The sequence below is a fragment of the Lytechinus pictus genome, chromosome 16 (assembly GCF_037042905.1).
Source record: "Lytechinus pictus isolate F3 Inbred chromosome 16, Lp3.0, whole genome shotgun sequence".
NCBI lineage: Eukaryota > Metazoa > Echinodermata > Echinoidea > Temnopleuroida > Toxopneustidae > Lytechinus > Lytechinus pictus.
Window position 1 is genome coordinate 16792151 of NC_087260.1, and position 17436 is coordinate 16809586.

The 17436-nt window shown below is 37.0% G+C and overlaps 2 long non-coding RNA genes across 2 annotated transcripts; both read left to right on the top strand.

Annotated features, from left to right (window-relative positions):
* Window positions 1-1989: 1989 nt before the first annotated feature.
* LOC135157005 (uncharacterized) lies at window positions 1990-6254 on the top strand. Its single transcript, XR_010296081.1, has 3 exons — window positions 1990-2404; window positions 2977-3747; window positions 4948-6254. It is a non-coding gene; the product is annotated as an uncharacterized LOC135157005 (long non-coding RNA).
* A 4091-nt stretch (window positions 6255-10345) lies between these two features.
* LOC135156978 (uncharacterized) lies at window positions 10346-15333 on the top strand. Its single transcript, XR_010296045.1, has 4 exons — window positions 10346-10437; window positions 11693-11767; window positions 12351-12570; window positions 13150-15333. It is a non-coding gene; the product is annotated as an uncharacterized LOC135156978 (long non-coding RNA).
* Window positions 15334-17436: the final 2103 nt, after the last annotated feature.

The following is a 17436-nucleotide window of genomic DNA, read 5'->3' on the forward strand; positions in this document are numbered from 1 at the left end:
TTGCAAATTTCCCGGCGTGGCGTTTGCACAAATTCCGTTGTTTGTACAAATCCCGGCGAAATTTTGCACATATTCCGTTGTTTGCACATATCCCGTCGTTTGCACATATCACGGCTCCACAGGGGGTTCTCCAGACTCCACATATCTCGCCAGACAAGAAAAACAACAACAAAGGTATAGGGGGTCTACATGTATTGGGCTACTTTTCAGAATATATTGGCCACATCTGCCACATGTATTCTTGGGGAAGTTTTAACATTCAATAGGGAGTTGCCCGGCCAGGGCTCCTTTTAAAATTTCTTACGGGAAGATTGCACAAGAGTTTCTTTGCAAGGACATTCTATTTGTGTCGTTGATTTGTAATGATGTGCCGTATGAGTCACATTTTTAATATCCATCAAATATAAATATAAAAAGATATACATGTAAATACATTTATTTTTTAGATTCAATATGTAGTTCTACTATGCCGGGGGGGGGGGGCACTCAGTATATAATGCATAGTGGGTATGTGCCGCGGAGGGAACCCCCATTTTTACACTCAAATTTCTGTTCCAAGGCATAGCATTTTTGTCTTAATGAGAAAAAGAACAAAGAAAGCCACTCCAAAGCATAGCATTTTCTTCTTATCGAAAAAAAGAAGAAAATCCGCTCCAAAGCTTCGCATATTTTCCGTTACGCCGTTCCGGTCGCATTGATCTGCTACAATGAGCCGCAATTTAAGCGGCCGCAGAGCGCTGTCCGACCATCGCCTCTGCGCTAGCGCATTCGGCGTCCGTGCCGCCGGGCTAGCTGCATGCACGTTCCATAGGGACGCATACACACTCACATGCAGGCGACCCGTTCCAAGGACACCCGTTTTCACAAACATTTGTAGTTCCGAAGCCCGTTCCGAGGACCCTCCTTTTTACAATAAGCCCGCTCCAAGGCCCCCGTTTTTTGTCTCGCCAGCGGCACATACCTACTACTATTTTAATCGAGTGCCCCCCCCCCCCGGGGGGGGGGGGGGAGGTACTTAGATTTGGTTTGGACAAAGGTGTGCGGCTGAAGGTTCAAAACCTGTACCCATATTTACAGGCCATTTTGGCTAAAAAGGTACCCATTACTCATTACAGGGGCGGATCAAGGATTTAAAAAAAAAAGGGGGGGGGGCACATTTTCGCCTGGAAAACTTGAGAAGCAAAAAAAAAAAGAAAAAAAAAAGTAAAAGGTTATCTCCCAAAATGTAAGGTCATTTTGTATTTGCACCTAAGACATTGGAGTAGAATATGGACCCATGTTTAAGGACATTATCTAAAAATTTGGCCATGTTTAGGGATTTTCCAGCATAAAACCATACCACATGTTTAGGGATTTCTTCCGAAAAGGCGACCCATTCCTGCGGCATATCCCCATATGCCTTATTTCGTGGGTACCCCCCCCCCCGAGCTACTATGTAGCTGACTCTTAACTTGATTTTTATGCAAGCGCATGAGGTGCTATATATATAGATTACATATTTTTTTTTCACTTTAAACTGTTTAATGGATGATTACAATGCTTTTCAATGTGCTTTCAGTTAAAGGGTGTCTCATATGGTGCATCATTATTAATATTGAATGCATAATCATGATATTTTTACATCCTTTTACATCAAGCACAATACTCGGGGGGGGGGGGATATGCTCCCCCTTGACATTTTTCAGAATAAATCTGCCACTCAAAATTTTATTACCGCACCGCTGACTGACGTTTTACTTTCAAGTCTCACGCAACTTTTGAGACCAAATTTGCAATTCCCAGGTACAGGGTCAGGAAATTTTGCAACATTGTGTTTGTTAAAAGTACATGTCAGACAAAAACATGATTACATGTAAAAAGTCAATATTCATATTTGGGTAATCTTTTTTATTGACAATAGTAATTTAATGTCACTGATGAACTTTGTCTTGAAAATAACAATTAAAAAAATACATTTAAGAAGTTAAGAAAAAAAACAAAACATGAAAGGAATTTATTTTGATACCAGATTTTTTAAAGTAAAGTTGTTAGGAATGCTCTAGAAAGGAATTTAGCATTAGATTACGAGCTTTTTTTTTGTAAATTAAAGCAAAAGGTATGATTTCATAAATTGCGCCGCCCATGGCTGATGAACCATAGTGCCCCTCCCCAGGCCAGAAGAGACTTTAATAAAAACACCCTGGGACTACTATAATGATTTACACACTGGCAACTGAGCTTAACTTGTATATTAATTTCATGAACATGTTTTATCTCTTTGCTTTTTGCTTTTAATTGCTTACTACAGTTATGATGACAAAGAAGTCTGGAATAAACAAGAAACCTCAGAACCACCTTAACCGTGTCTGCTACAATGTGTGTTCTTGCAACCAGCTGATTGATTCATTTTATCAACTCTCAAATGGTAGGTTACATGTAAACTGTATTATTATTATTAATAATTCACCTTGATCGTAATGCAGATGGGGTCGAAATCTGTACACATTGACCCAAAGATAATGCAAAATGAAAAAAGGCAAACGCAAAACTCTATCTTGACTGGACTTCTAAGCAATGAAGACATCCCGTTGATGGGGGGGGGGGGGTGGTTGTTGTGCTCATCCAAGGTGTGCTGTATGAAAGTGTGTATTTTGCTTTCATTTATTTAATTTATTGCATATTTTAATTTCCATGATTCATTTATTTGGGGGAAAAAACAATCAGTTCACACTTTTTTAGATTACATCATGGCAAATTGCCAATTACTATGGTCTCAGGAGTAAGCCACTATCCCTCTACTAGTCATATCATCATGTCGGTGCAAACAACGCCCTTACTGGCCAGCAGGCATAGGGGCATTTCTGCACCGATGGAGTGCACAAAAATGTTTTGCTAAGGGGGTTCTTACACTGAAAGGACAAAATTTGAACTAACCCAAGCTATGTATGGATATATGGGCTTGCATTATTTCCTTATTATTATTTGTTTTATGAACAGGTTGATTATCAGAACTGAATTCAGAGCTGCTCCTGTCTGTAGTAACATCATTATTGGAAGAGCAGATTTCAGAATGAGGGCGTTGCTGCTTTAAAAACTTTACTCCATGGTACTCTCCAAATTCATCTCAAATTAGACTGCTTCAGGAAACCAGATTTGTTCCTTCAAGCAGAGACGCTTGTGGCTTTCCTGACTGGACTTCTATGGATTCTTCATGCCAACCTTAAAGTATACATCCAAAGAAAATTCACGAAAGTGATGATTATAGACAAATTATATATGAATGGAAAGGTCTTGTCTTTTTATACACAAATATGTCACTAAAAAGTCTTATTGATGTCGTGGAAATGCAAGAAATGAAATTATTAGAGACCATTCTAAGCCCCCCAGCCGCCCCCAGACCGACAGTTCACGCAGTGAAAACAGTCGAGAATAATGACGTCACACAATCATCGAGCTCATCATCCCTCTGTGCATAATACACTGAATCACCTTACTGACCTCTTCAATATCTTCCGAATTTACCGTTTTCTTCTAGTAATGTGACATCCGAATTCTGTTTTCGACAACTTCAGACTATAAGGGAACCAGAACTGTGTTATTTTGCCCGTTTTTTATTGAATTGTGAACTGGAAAGATCGATTTTGTCCACTCGACAGTCTTCGTTGTGTTGCTCTACTAACTATTGAAAAACTCCAAGCTGCACGGTCCCATTCACTTGCTCCCGATGCATGTTGCAGGCTACGCTGTTTGATCCAGTCAAAAGTCAAGGTAAGCATGTTTGGAAACTGTACTTGTTCTGACGATGCATTCAGGTCAGATGACAGATACATCTGATATAAGTTTAGAATCATGCATTTTGGCATAACTACTATTAAAATTAAAAAGTTTTTATTTCAGAAATAATGTTTTTGCACAATTCCACCCAAGGGTTCATTACATGCCGCCACGCACAGAAAAATCAAGCCATAGAAGTTGTGTGTTGTGGACCCAAGAAGTGAACCCAGACGCCTCCAGGCTAAGCACGCGCGACCCACTAGTTAGAAATCCACTGCCAAACGCGGTTCGTGGTGCGAGGTTAGTATACTTAATACGTGTGAGTGGCACAATTCCAGCAGATTTTTTCTTCAGATTTCTAAAACTGGTCAGGACTCAGGCAGGCGATTAAATTATTTACTTTTAGGAGCACTGAGTGGTATGGACCATGGCTGAAAATCTGCTGTTTCAGAGGAATGTTTAAGTTTTTATTATACACAGAATTATATCACCATGATGCCGATCTCATGAAGCCAGACAAATTTTCAGCAGTGATTACCCTGATTCCTGGCCAAAATCACTCACACGTATTGCGAGGTTAGTATTAGTATACTACTAGTACGTATTGCGAGGTTAGTATTAGTATACTAACCACGAACCGCGTTTGGCAGTGGATTTCTAACTAGTGGGTCGCGCGTGCTGGGATCTCACTTCTTGGGTCCACGACTTCTATGGCTTGAATTTTCTGTGCGCGGCGGCATGTAATGAACCCTTGGGTGGGCCAAAATTAGAGTCTGGTGTTTCTTTCTGATTAGAGTGTTGCTGCATATATGTATGCGTAATGCCTTCAACAATGAAGATAAATGCAATCTTTGTAATGACACAGAGACTCAGAGAGCACCGTACCTCAAGTGATGTTCGTGTAGTCTCCACTTCACTACTGGAGTACTGCTACAGCCTACACTACGCTACACACCTACCCGGGTAGGTGTGGCGTACATGTACGGTAGTGAAGTGGAGTGGGGCCTACACAAACATCACTTGAGGTAGAGCACCAGTGTTCTGAGTGGAACTTTTCAGGTGTCTAAACCTACTATCATTTGTTGTTGACCGGGAATTACATGCCACCGCACGTCATCAATCATCACGATAATTAAATTCATACTTTGATTTGATTATTTAAACTATTTCCTTTTTTCTCTCTTCTACACACAGATCTGCACACTTGCTGACTCTGGTGACTTCTGGTCTCTGCTTGCTACCTCAATCTGGGAGATTCCATCATGTCCTTTTACTATGATTTGGGTATAGCCATTTTTTTCTTCACTCTTTCCAGGACCTACGGTTTGCAAGTTGTGGACTGATAATGATACAAAAGAAAATTTTTCTTTATCAATCTTGGAAACAACTTTGAGCACAGTTTTGGAGAGAACTAAGAAATTTGACTTGGACAGGAATACGTACAGCTTGTCAAAAATAATAACACACAATTTAAACGAAAGAACAATTTTAATGTTACTAGGGCATTTTGCGAGAAATGTTATACTCAATCACACGTCCCAAATCAAGGGTAAGTCCTTTGATTAAACATGTAGTTGAATTGCGATTGCAACTCGACCTTATTACGCTTGAATTTGAATTTAAGACTTACGCTTGATTTGCAATTGAACATAAGTTTCTTGCAGTGCCCCATAATTATGTTTTGTTATCAGATATTTAACGTGCTGATTTTTCTCGAAAGGTATAATATATTTGTCCTTTTAAACGGTATTTGAATATGGGTACGCCTTTTATTTGTTTTCCACAATATTTATTGCATGTATGAACAGAAGTGAAATATTTATTGTGAAGCACTGTGAATGTTGTGTGATGGTTCATCATTTTTGTTATAAGACTGAAAGCCTGGTGGATGTGAGGAAGTGGCCTGGATGAAAGAAAAGTGAACATGTGTCCAATTACTGATTTGCATATTCTAAGACAATTTTGTTTCTGGATAAATTTTGCTATGCATTCCCTACATTAAGAGTAAAGGAGAAGTCCACGCAATCAAAAATTCATTTGAATTTAAAGAAAAATAACAAGATATTGCAGGAAATTTCATAAAAACTTTGATTCAAATTTATATAATTACTATTTTAACAGTTCCGTAAATATAACCTATTGTGATCAGATGAAGAGTTTCCTATCGTCAAATCTGCAAAGAATAAAAAACAAAATGCCACAAAAAATAGAAACGAATGTGATGTGAGTGACAACTCTAATTTGCATATCATTGTTTTGTGTATATGACTGTTTTGAGTAAAAACAACAAGGGAAATTACTCTATTCAAATAATTTTTAGTTGATGTGGACTTGACTTTTAACTCTACCCCTCCCATCCCAAATAAGAGTAGAAATTATCTAATCAAGAACTTGAAAATCAAAAGCAGCAATTAAGAAGCAAGATGTGATAAATACAGGTCTGAATAGAATTTCACAAGAAAATAAAAAGAGAAAAAAAAGATGGGTAGGGACGGGGAAGGAATAAACAAAAAAATACCCAGAAAAAATAAAATCCGAGTTTCGAACCAGGGTCCTCGCACATGACAAAACAATGGCCAACGCATTTGGCCACAGACCATCGCCCTAACGGTATGGCATTTTTAAGATATATGAAAGAAAGTCCGCTTGCCGCTGTTTCCTAATAATGCTTCGGCAATTCAACTGCAATTTCAGTCATTTCGCGATGGATATTGCCGTGTTTTTTTTGTGGTTCCTGACTTTGCTACTTGATGAAATTTCATAATTTTTGTTCAGTCATAAAGAAGAATGTCTATGCTTTATATTGACTATAACATTAATGTGACGCAAGTGTGATTTCTACGTGAAAATATGCTTTGTTTATTCACATATATTTCTTGAAAAAAAAATTCTAAGCTAAATATCGGTTACCAAAATACGTTAAATGTGCACTTTTTTTCACTGTTCAGTAAATTCAAACTTGTATCTATATAACAAGACCAATCTTAAGAGGAATAAACAATTCTAAGAGCAAAAAACGCTGATTGGAAAGATCGTCTCCAATGGGCTGCTGTCAGCTCAGCTGCTCACTGCTCATTGTGTGACGTCACTCAGCTGGAGCTCGCAAGAGGACCGGTGGAAGGCAGAAATATGGCATGAAAATAAATCATTTTTGAGAGCTGATTTCTGCAATCTCTGATCACTATTTTGAAAAGTGAAGTTATATATCTGATTAGTAATACTTCCCCTTTACAATGATGACCACATAAAGTCATTATAAAATACTTTTGATTCTTTGGATGTATACTTTAAGAACTGTGGTCTTCTGCAAGACACACGTCAATTTCAAACAAGACATTCAGTGGTGAAACACTTGATGAAGATGATATAAAATTTTATTTGATGTAACTGAATCTCAGAAGTAATTCATCGGGAGCAAGAAACAATGAAAAATATAAAAGGTCCATCGATAATGAATGTCTTGAGCAGTGTTCTTTTTTGTGCACAGATCAATGGATTTTTTCAGTTCCGAGCAGGGATGTACATGTAGCCAATGCTGACCTCGAGGCAACATTTAACTGGCCTTGGTCCAAGTCACTGTACATAATCTATGGGAAGTTCTCTCAAGCTGCCTCGTGACTCGGAAGAATCAGCCTCGACCTCATCCCTGTATGCAAGTGTCATATATATCTACGATGCAATCTCATGATTAAAGAGGAGAAACAAGAGAGCTTCATTTTTTGAAGTGTAGCAATCTCCTTAAATGTATGTTTTATTTGAAAATCAAACTAAAATAACTTAAAGGACAAGTCCACCCCAGCAAAATGTTGATTTGAATAAAAAGAGAAAAATCCAACAAGCATAACACTGAAAATTTCATCAAAATCGGATGTAAAATAAAAAAAGTAATGACATTTTAAAGTTTCGCTTATTTTCAGTTATAAGCACATCCTGTTTGGTATACAAATGAGGTGAGTGATGACGTCATCCACTCACTATTTCTTTGGATTTTATTATATGAAATATGAAATATTATAATTTTCTTCTCATTGTCAAGTGAAACAGTGATTAAGCCTTCCCTGAACATGTGGAGTAAGCAATGTTTAATACTTTATGATTCAGTCAAGTCGGTCCCTATGGTAAAATTTGTAAAAAATTAAATATTGTATAATTCAAACAATAAAAAACAAAAGAAATAGTGAGTGATGGACATCATCGACTGACTCATTTGCATGTCACTGAGTTTTGCATAACACTGTTTTGTGAAAAATAAGCAAAATTTTACAATGTCATAACTTTCTTATTTTACATCCAATTTTGATGAAATTTTCAGTGTTATGCTAGTTTGATTTTTTTCTATTTATTCAAATCAACATTTTGCTGGGGTGGACTTGACCTTTAATGAGGCATGTTATTCATTATGATATGTATGAATGAAAGCATTGAAGCAATTTGGTGCTCTTGCAAAACAAATTCTGAGTTGTATTTACTGCAAACCCTCAGAAATATTGATAAGCATTTGCCAATGCATGAAGTGTTTAATAAAGAGTGGCTTTTGTGCCTATGGAGAGCTATTATTACTTCAATATTTCTTCATACTAATTATTTCAGAAATCACAATTTGAATATTCCATTACCTCTGATAACAAGAGCAGAATATTTTTGGTGATTGGCACACTTTGAAATGATATTAGGAGAGAAAGTAGTGAAGTTGTGTGAAAATAATGGCATAATTGCTGTAGAGGCCTATAAAGATTGAAAATAACATTATTTTAAGTTTTTCTTGAAAAAACCTATGGATAATTGAAAATGGCATAATTTACACAAGAATTGACAGAATTAGTAATCAAGCCCATGGACAATCAATTGACCGACAATAAATCGCGTCCACAAAAATCTCACATAAGTTACGTTCGATTTGCAACCAATTGAAAAGCTTGCGCTTGATCTACGTTCAATTAATCAAACGCAATTTCTTCTTGCAACAGGATTGAACGTAACTTGCGTTCAATTGTAGATTTGCGTTTAATCGGAGGACTTACACTCAATTTTGGGAGTTGCGTTCGATTTGCGTTCAATCGCAAGTTTCTTGCAACACCCCATTAGATCGTTCAATCGTCTTTTGCAGCTTTAGCAGACGAAGCGCCAGCCAATCACGTTCGTGTTACCATGTTCAGTTCATCATAAACCGAAAATGGTAACACGATCGTGATTGGCTGGCGCATCCGACGCTCCGAAACCCGGAAATCAATTGACTTTGTGCACGGAGCGATAGATTCTACGATCTCACGAACACGATTTAATATCGACGCTACTTCGCAAGATTTTGACAGAAAAGCAAGAAGTAATCAAAATTTGCTTACCTGTGTGGTATCGGTGAGAAAACAGATCGTCCGAGAATACCTTTCATAATTCATACAAAATATAGGAAAGAGGAATTCTAGGTCGATTTTGGTATGAGGTGACAGAGTATTGCAGACTTGTTTCGATAGAATACTGCGTGGGGCATGCACGGAAGGCTTGCAATGCGCATGCTTACTATATTTTCATTCATAAATTGACTTGCGTCGCAGTGGCTGGATGACGTCACCTATGGTGTTTTTCCACCAGTCATATTTCATGCGACATAATTTTCGGGTACCCGGGTACTCGCCCCAAAATTACCACGGGTACCCGAAGACAAAAATACCCGAAAGTCCCAGGCCTATTTTGAGAAGGTGCCGGGTAAAAATGGCAGAGGTAATAATGGCAGAGGTAAAAATAGCAGAGTAAAAAATGGCAGAGGTAAAAATGGCAGAGGTAATAATGGCAGAGGTAGCAGTGGCAGAGGTAAAAATGGCAGAGGTAACAATGGCAGAGGTAAAAATGGCTGATGTAAAAATGGCAGAGTTAATAATGGCAGAGGTAAATATGGCAGAGGTAAAAATGCCAGAGGTAGAAGTGGCAGAGGTAAAAATAGCAGAGGTGATAATACATGTAGCAGAGGTAAAATCGTGGAGCGTTGTGGCCCAGTGGATTAGTCTTCGGACTTTGAAACAGAGGGTCGTGGGTTCGAATCCTCGCCATGGCGTAATTTCCTTCAGCAAGAAACTGATCCACAGTGTGCTGCACTCAACCCAGGTGAGGTAAATGGGTACCGGTAGGAAGTAATTCCTTAAAAAGCTGTGTGCGCTATGAACGCCTAGCTTAGCCGGGTAATATAGGAGCGCCTTGAGCACCTAACAAGGTGGATATGTGCGCAATATAAATACCCTATATTATTATTATTAAAATGGCAGAGGCATAAATGACAGAGGTAAAGATCATGACATGCTACATCAACAAGGAAAAGAGAGAGTCTCTCCGGTTAATATCAGTCATGATTTTGGAACTTTGAGGCCCGAATTCACAAAGGTGGTTTTTGCAGAAACCATGGTTTCAACCGTGGGTTTTACTGATTTTGCGATTCACAAAGGTGGTTTCAAATGAAACCATGGTTTCAACCGTGGGTTTTCGGCATGATTTTGAGTCAACTGTTTTAGGTGGTTTCAAACCGTGGGTTTTAGAAAAACCATGGTTTTTAGGCACATTGACCAATCACAGAACAGTATTTCGGTACATTGCTGAGCAAGTGGATATAGACGACGATAAATAGATTTGTACGAAAAGGAAAGAAGCTAGAAGCGAAGCGTGTAATATCGGTATTTGCCGAGCTGTGAGAAAATCGTGAGTAATTTACTATTTTACAGCGACGATGAATATTTTTTCTACGTCTGTGTGTATTTTTTTGTGAATAAATATTATAATTAATGCTGTAAATGCATGCAGATTTAGGAGCGGAACGGTGGACTCGTGATGGGAAAAGCATTATCGCACGCAAGTTATTTTCTAGTCCCACGCGTGTAGTTTTGTGTCCTGTCAAAACAAAAGATTATGAAGAGCTCTCCGTACCGAATCACTAAGCTCACTGGGACTGGGTTTAATAGCTCGGCTCATAAAGCTCAGCTCTGGAGAAGCGATGCATGACAAAGCCGCCAAAGTAGTCAGACTTTCAATCACAATTGTGCAAAATTCAAGAAAATTTTATTCTTAATTCATACCTTAGTTTGATATGATTTTTTAGTAAATTAAAAGTAACTGCACAATTATCCAAACAGCATCACTTATAATGGGCATGTTGCCTGTTGTTGCCTTGTTGGGTCAATTTAGTGAATGGGAAAACACTTCCTAACTGTGTCTAGTCATTGTTAATTGCTTGTAGATCCTGTCTCTAATAATAGTGTTCAAAATTCACTTATTCAGATCCACCTGGAGAAATGTTGGAACTACTTCAACTAGATCTAGCCTCGAGGACGAGGACTCTGTGATGATATTTTTATAATTTTGAGTTGACAGTGTCTTCATGGAGCCAGAGCCCAAGTTGTTAGACATGCGCTAGGCTAGGGCAGGCCTGCGTAGGGCTGTGTCAGTGTGTGTCGAAGAAGTTGGTAAAATTGTCAATGATGGAATCCCCTTCAATATCCACATCACTGCCAATTGGTTAGATAGTAGATACACTGAATTGAATTAATTTAAATTTCATACCTTTTTATTACCTAAACTAAAACTTATAAAAGGAATAACAAATATTTTATAGGGCCTAAATAATGAAAACATTAAAAAATAGAGGTTTCTTACCAGACCGATCTAGTGGCCATTGCAAAATCTTCCCATCCCTTGCTCACCCTGCGTAATACAATAGGCTTGACTCGGTTTGTTTATAATGATGTAGCTACAATACGATGAGCTACGTTATGAAGCGCCATTCTATAGAACAATTCATTGAATAAATCATTAAAAAAAATGATAATATGAATTAACATTTTGGTTGGAAATACTATCGTTTAATCTGGCAGGTTTGAGATATGTTGAATTATATTATGTCCATCAGATTTAAAAGTAATTTAATGTAGATCTAACTGTACTTTGTTTATTTCCGCAGTAAATTTTTGAATGGATGAAAACATCTTACAACATGCACTGGCTGTCCTACTATGAAAGGAGGATTGTTAGAGAGGTATGTTCATTTTTGTTTCTATGTGGACTATCGTCAATTTTCTAATTTTTTTCTTTGTCACCGTCTAAAAAAATTTTATCATAAAATTTGTTGTCATGATAAAGAACCACTTATTTTGATCAATTTCAAACTTGGTTGACGTACACATCTCACAGTTACTGAACTAATCTGAATTCTGTGTCACATGATCAATGGTCATAGAGTACTAGACCAAAAGCTTCAGTCTCTGTATTTTGGTTCCGCTGAACTGAGTAAGGATTACAGTGAAATGTCAGAAATTGTTAAGGAAATCCCCAGAAACGACGGTTATTCCTATCTAATAGAGTACATGCCTAAATGTCGAATATTTTGTAGATCCAGTTGATCAATTTATATTTATGAGAATGACGATGTGATTAGGATGTGGCAAAATAATGAATTAATAAGTCAACTGACCAAATATGCAGATTTCTCAAAAGGTAGGCCAATAAATTTCGACAATATGCAGTAAAGGTAGTTAAGAATACATAGTTGTTTTTTTCAGTTGTTTAAATATTTTCTTTTGCTTCTTACTCTAGTAAGGAATATGCTTCTTACTCAACAGGAATATGCCAACCAGAACTGCAGTTAGGAGTCATTGGCAGGAGGAACCTTTGTGACTTGTACGAAGATGAAGCTTTCAAGCACAGAATTGCTTTTCCAAAGAGACCACACGCTACCTCATCATCATGCTTGAAGGTGATCTGAGCCTGAGGAGGGACGAAGGGCCTAGTGATCGACTACCTTTGTTTCTGCAAGTATTGACAATTCTGCGTTTGTATGCTGTAAGTATTTTTTTTTAATAAGAAAGTTATGACATAAACATCTCAAGACAAGCCTAGTGTATGCAAATATTTGTGATGTTGCTGTAAAAAGAAATCAAACTCAATGTAAAAAGTGATAATAAATTGTGGCAACTGCCCGTTTTTAATTCACAATGAAGTGAGCATATGATTATCATTTTTTTTTAAATATAGAAAATACAATCAGAAATGTATATTGGAACTAGAAGTTTTGTCATCCATTGTGGACAGATTCTTCCAAAATCCATACTTTACATTTAGGTTGTATCATTATCTTGGTTATTTGAAAAAAAGGTACTGCATCTGCTTTGCTCAATGTATGTTTGTCACACAAATGTTTATGGGGTTGGGAAAGGTGTAGCCCTTAGACCAGTAAAGTAATGTTAAACTGAGTTCTATGATATTAAAAGGATTCCATATGGGATCAAAATATTTTTTTAATTCTTTAAAAATATAAAGACAATAAAATATTTATTTTTTGTTTTCTCTTTGTCATCTTAAAAAATAAAAATAAAAAGACAGAGTAAGGTGCAACTTCTGGCAATATATCCTCATTTACAGGATAATTTCAGGGAATACAGGGTGATGAGGCATCAGTGTTGCAATCATCTGTTTGTTGAGTGATCAGATGTTTCGCAAGCCATAGCCAGAATAAAGGTTTTGTGAGAACTTGAGATTGAGGCTACCCAACAACAACTGTTTGAGTACCAGTACAGTACTACAGGAATTCAAGAGTCATAGGTGTGTTCGATGGGACCCATGTCTACATATCCTGGAGGGAAACAAGCTTTGTACTTTCTTGATGGGCAAGTCCACCCAACAAAAAGTTTATTTTGATATAATAGAGAAAACTCCAATGAGCATAACACTGAAAATTTTATCGAAATTTTATGTAAAATGAGAAAGTTCTGACATCTTGAAGTTTCGCTTATTTTCACAAAACAGATATATATGCACATCCTGGTCATTATGCAAATGAGTGACCAAGTGACGTTCTCCACTCAATGTTTCTTTTTTTGTAATATATCATGAAATATGATTTTTTTTTCTCATAATGGCTAATACAGGTGTATTGTTTGATTTTTCCCTGAAACTTGTGTAAAAAGACAATGTGGCAACCTATACTCAATTGTGAATTCTGTAAAAAATCAAGTATTATAATATATTTCATATATTGATATACAGAAGAAAGAGTGAGTGTGTGACGTCATAGACTTGTTTGCATATCACCTGTTTTGTGCATATAAGTGATTTTTGCGAGTACCGGTAATTAATTTCTTATTTTACATCCTATTTTGACGTTTTCAGTGTCATGCATGTTTTATTTTTCTTTATCCATTCACATTAACTTTTTGTTGTACAGTGGACTTGCTCTAGAACAGGTATTTTCTGTAATGTACAAGTAAGAATTTCATTATTCACTTGTGTCTTCTTTTTAACACCTTCTTTACAGAGGGGGGGGGGGGTTGAATCAACCTCCCTTGAGATCTCTGCCAATGATCGCATTAACGCCTTGAAAATTGGTATGATAATAGTGGGGGATGTCATGTGCAATGCTGTTTGGTTAATTTTTCCGAAATCGTCAGATCTTTTATATTAATTAATTATGCTAATTTCTGCATAAATCATACTTTTATACCATTGCTAACAATCAAAATGAAAAAAAAATCCTAGATTGAAAATGAATTTCTTATGTATTTTATTGTTTTATGAATTTCTTATGTATATCTTTTTTTTCAAGATTTTGTTTTTTGCCAAATTTAAAGCAGAACATTTTTGAAGCATAATTATGCTGAAATCAAGTAATTTCAGCTGATGAAAGTAAAAATAATCATGTCCATATGAAGAAGATGAGAAAACTCAACATTTACTTTGTACACAAAATCACATTTTGGAGCAATTTTGGGTCTGACATGCACTTATGTAATGTTGAGTAATTTTCCAACAGCATGCCCAGGCATCGTAAATTTGATCTCAATAGATGTGCAAGACTTCAAAGTAAAAAGTCAGCGAGCAGCACGGTCGTTAAATTTCGCACAGCGGAATGGTTGTGGAATATGTTGAGGGAGGGGGTTCATTCACCCCCCCGGGGTTTTAGGGTTAACCCTAAATCTCCCGGGGTATTTTGATTCTTGTCATTCCCGGGGGGGGGGGCATTATGGCCCCCCTTAAGACCTCAGTCGCGGATTGCGCGATCAAAACAAAAATTTGCATGATGGTAGAGAATGACTTAATCTACGCAGTTGCATTGGTAAATTTCACTGAATTCATATATTTTCATTTTATATTAATTAATTATGCTAATTTATTCATGAAATCATACTTTTTGCTCTGATTCACTAAATAAAGCTCCTAGAATGCTATTTTTTGGTGAAAATATTCTTTATAGCATTCCTAACAATTGTGAATGAAAAGACCGATTTCTTATGTATTTTATTGTTTTTTAATTTCTTATGTATTTCTTTGTTTTTTACTTTTTCGATGGAAATCGTTCCAGACTTAATTATGATCATAAACAAGGCAAAATTAATTAAGTTTAATCAGTAAAAGTAGAAATAATGATGCATTTATGAATTTTGGCTAATACACAATCTGCATTGGATTTGTACATGAAATCACGTTTATGAGTAATTTGGGGTCTGACATGCACTTACATAATGTTGCGTAATGTCGTAACCGCGTACCCGGGCGTCACAAATTTGGTCTCAAAATTTGCGCTAGACTTGAAAGTAAAAAGTCAGTGAGCGGCGAGGTCAAACAATTTTGCGCAGCAGATATATCGCGAAAATTGTCGAGGTGGGGGGCCATTATGGCCCCCCCGGGAGAATGAGGGTTAAAAGAGCACATTATTACTAATGAATACAAGTATTTGAAATTAACTTTTATCAGATTTAGTTTCTTTCACAGACTACATGTATCTTCAATGATTTTTTAATTCAAATAGTCCTTACTAAAAAAAAAATATTTAATCAGGAAGCATCAAATGTAAATTCCTCATTTACTTTTTCATGTGAAATATTTTCACATATTTTAAATTGTCTATTTCAAATGCTTAAGATTAGAACTTTGATAGCTCACAGAAAGTTTATTGCATGCCCCAAAATATACATGTGTCCATGAGGGTCATCAATTCAAATTGCTCTCATTTCTTTGTTTTTGCATCAGTTGTGTTTACACTTGGTACAGATAACCATTGGGGATTAAATACCATATGCATGTCCAGGAGGATAATAAGGTCAAAAGATCATATTGCATACACTGTAGTTTGATTGTGATATCAGGCGAGACTGATGGTTAACCTTGTTTTTTGTTGAAATGTATTCTTTCAAGTGTCCCCAGGGCAACATCCTATCTGGGGCAACTAGGTAGCCTTATGAATAGAGCTCAACTCGGGCAACCAGGAAAACACTAGCTTGGCCTGGCACGTGCACATTTAGGGGGCGTGAATGAGACAAATTAAAAGGACAATTAATGCATTTTTTTGGAAAAATATAATTTCAATTGACCCCAAAGGATAACCTGATGGCCTAGTTGGGGAAACCAGGTAGCCTAACAAGTAGAGCTCGAATCAGGCAACCAGAAAAACACCAGCTAATAATTAACAATAATTATTCATTTGGGCCATTATGATGTGGCAATATATCAAAACTTGGACTAAGTATTTTTTTCACAAATGTTTGTAATTTTGCAATGTTTTCAAAATGCCAATAGAGTATTATATTTTCAGTGTGTTATATTTTTATGTAATTTCCTGGTGTGATTTTCCAAGGTGCAAGGTGGTTTTATGCAAATTAAATATATACAAAAAAGATAAAAGAAGAGTAGTCTTCTCTTTTTCCTGATTTGGACGAAATAATCATGAAGATGATCAAGATGACTTTGGTGGTGATGAGGATGATGATTGTGTTGGTGCTGCTGATGGTGACAAGTGTGGTGATGGTCATACATGTAATGGTGGTGATGGTATCGATGGTTGTGATGATAATGAGGTTGATGATGACAATAAAGATGATAGCAATGGTGATGTTAGTGTTGATGATGATGGTAATGTTGATGAGTGATGACGATAGTAATGATCATGCCCCTTTCATCTCCATCACTCCTCTTATCTATATGTATCCCTCTCATCTACATCTCTAATCATCTCCCTTCCTCATCATCTCCATCCCTCCTCTCACCATCCCCATCACTCTATACTTTCATCTCTCATCTCCATCCTCCTATCCCCTCCATCCCTCATCTCAATCACCTCCATTCCTCCCATTATCTCCATCAGCGGCGTAACAGGGGTCGGTGGCCAGGGGGGGGGGGGGGGGGCAAGAGCCAAACATTTCCCGGTCATATCATGGAACAGGCAATGGCGTCATAAGGCAAAAATTTTGAGGGGGCGATATGGCGTATCGGGCAAATATATATATATATATATATATATATAGCGAGCGAGCGAGCAAAAATTTTGACATTTTTTAGTGCAAAAATCAAATTTTGTGATAGATTTTGACATAATATTAAAAGATGATATCATATTTCACCCTCCTCTCCTTTTTTCTCTTTTTTTTTGTACGCCACGGTGAACAGGATTTTTGTTATGATTGTGAGCATCAAGGCGAAGCTCTGTATATGCTCGAGGGGGCCGAGTATGGCGCTTGTGGCAAGAAGTAGCTTAATATAGGTCCCGAGCGAGCGAGATAAAAAAAAATCACCTTTTCATGAGAATCTAACATGAAGATAGATTTTAACGTGATATTCAGAAAAATATAATACACTTTCCTTTCTTTCCTCATTTTTTTTGTTTGGTTGTAGAACTTTTGGGGGCCATGGTCCAAACTCATCCATATAACAGTGCTT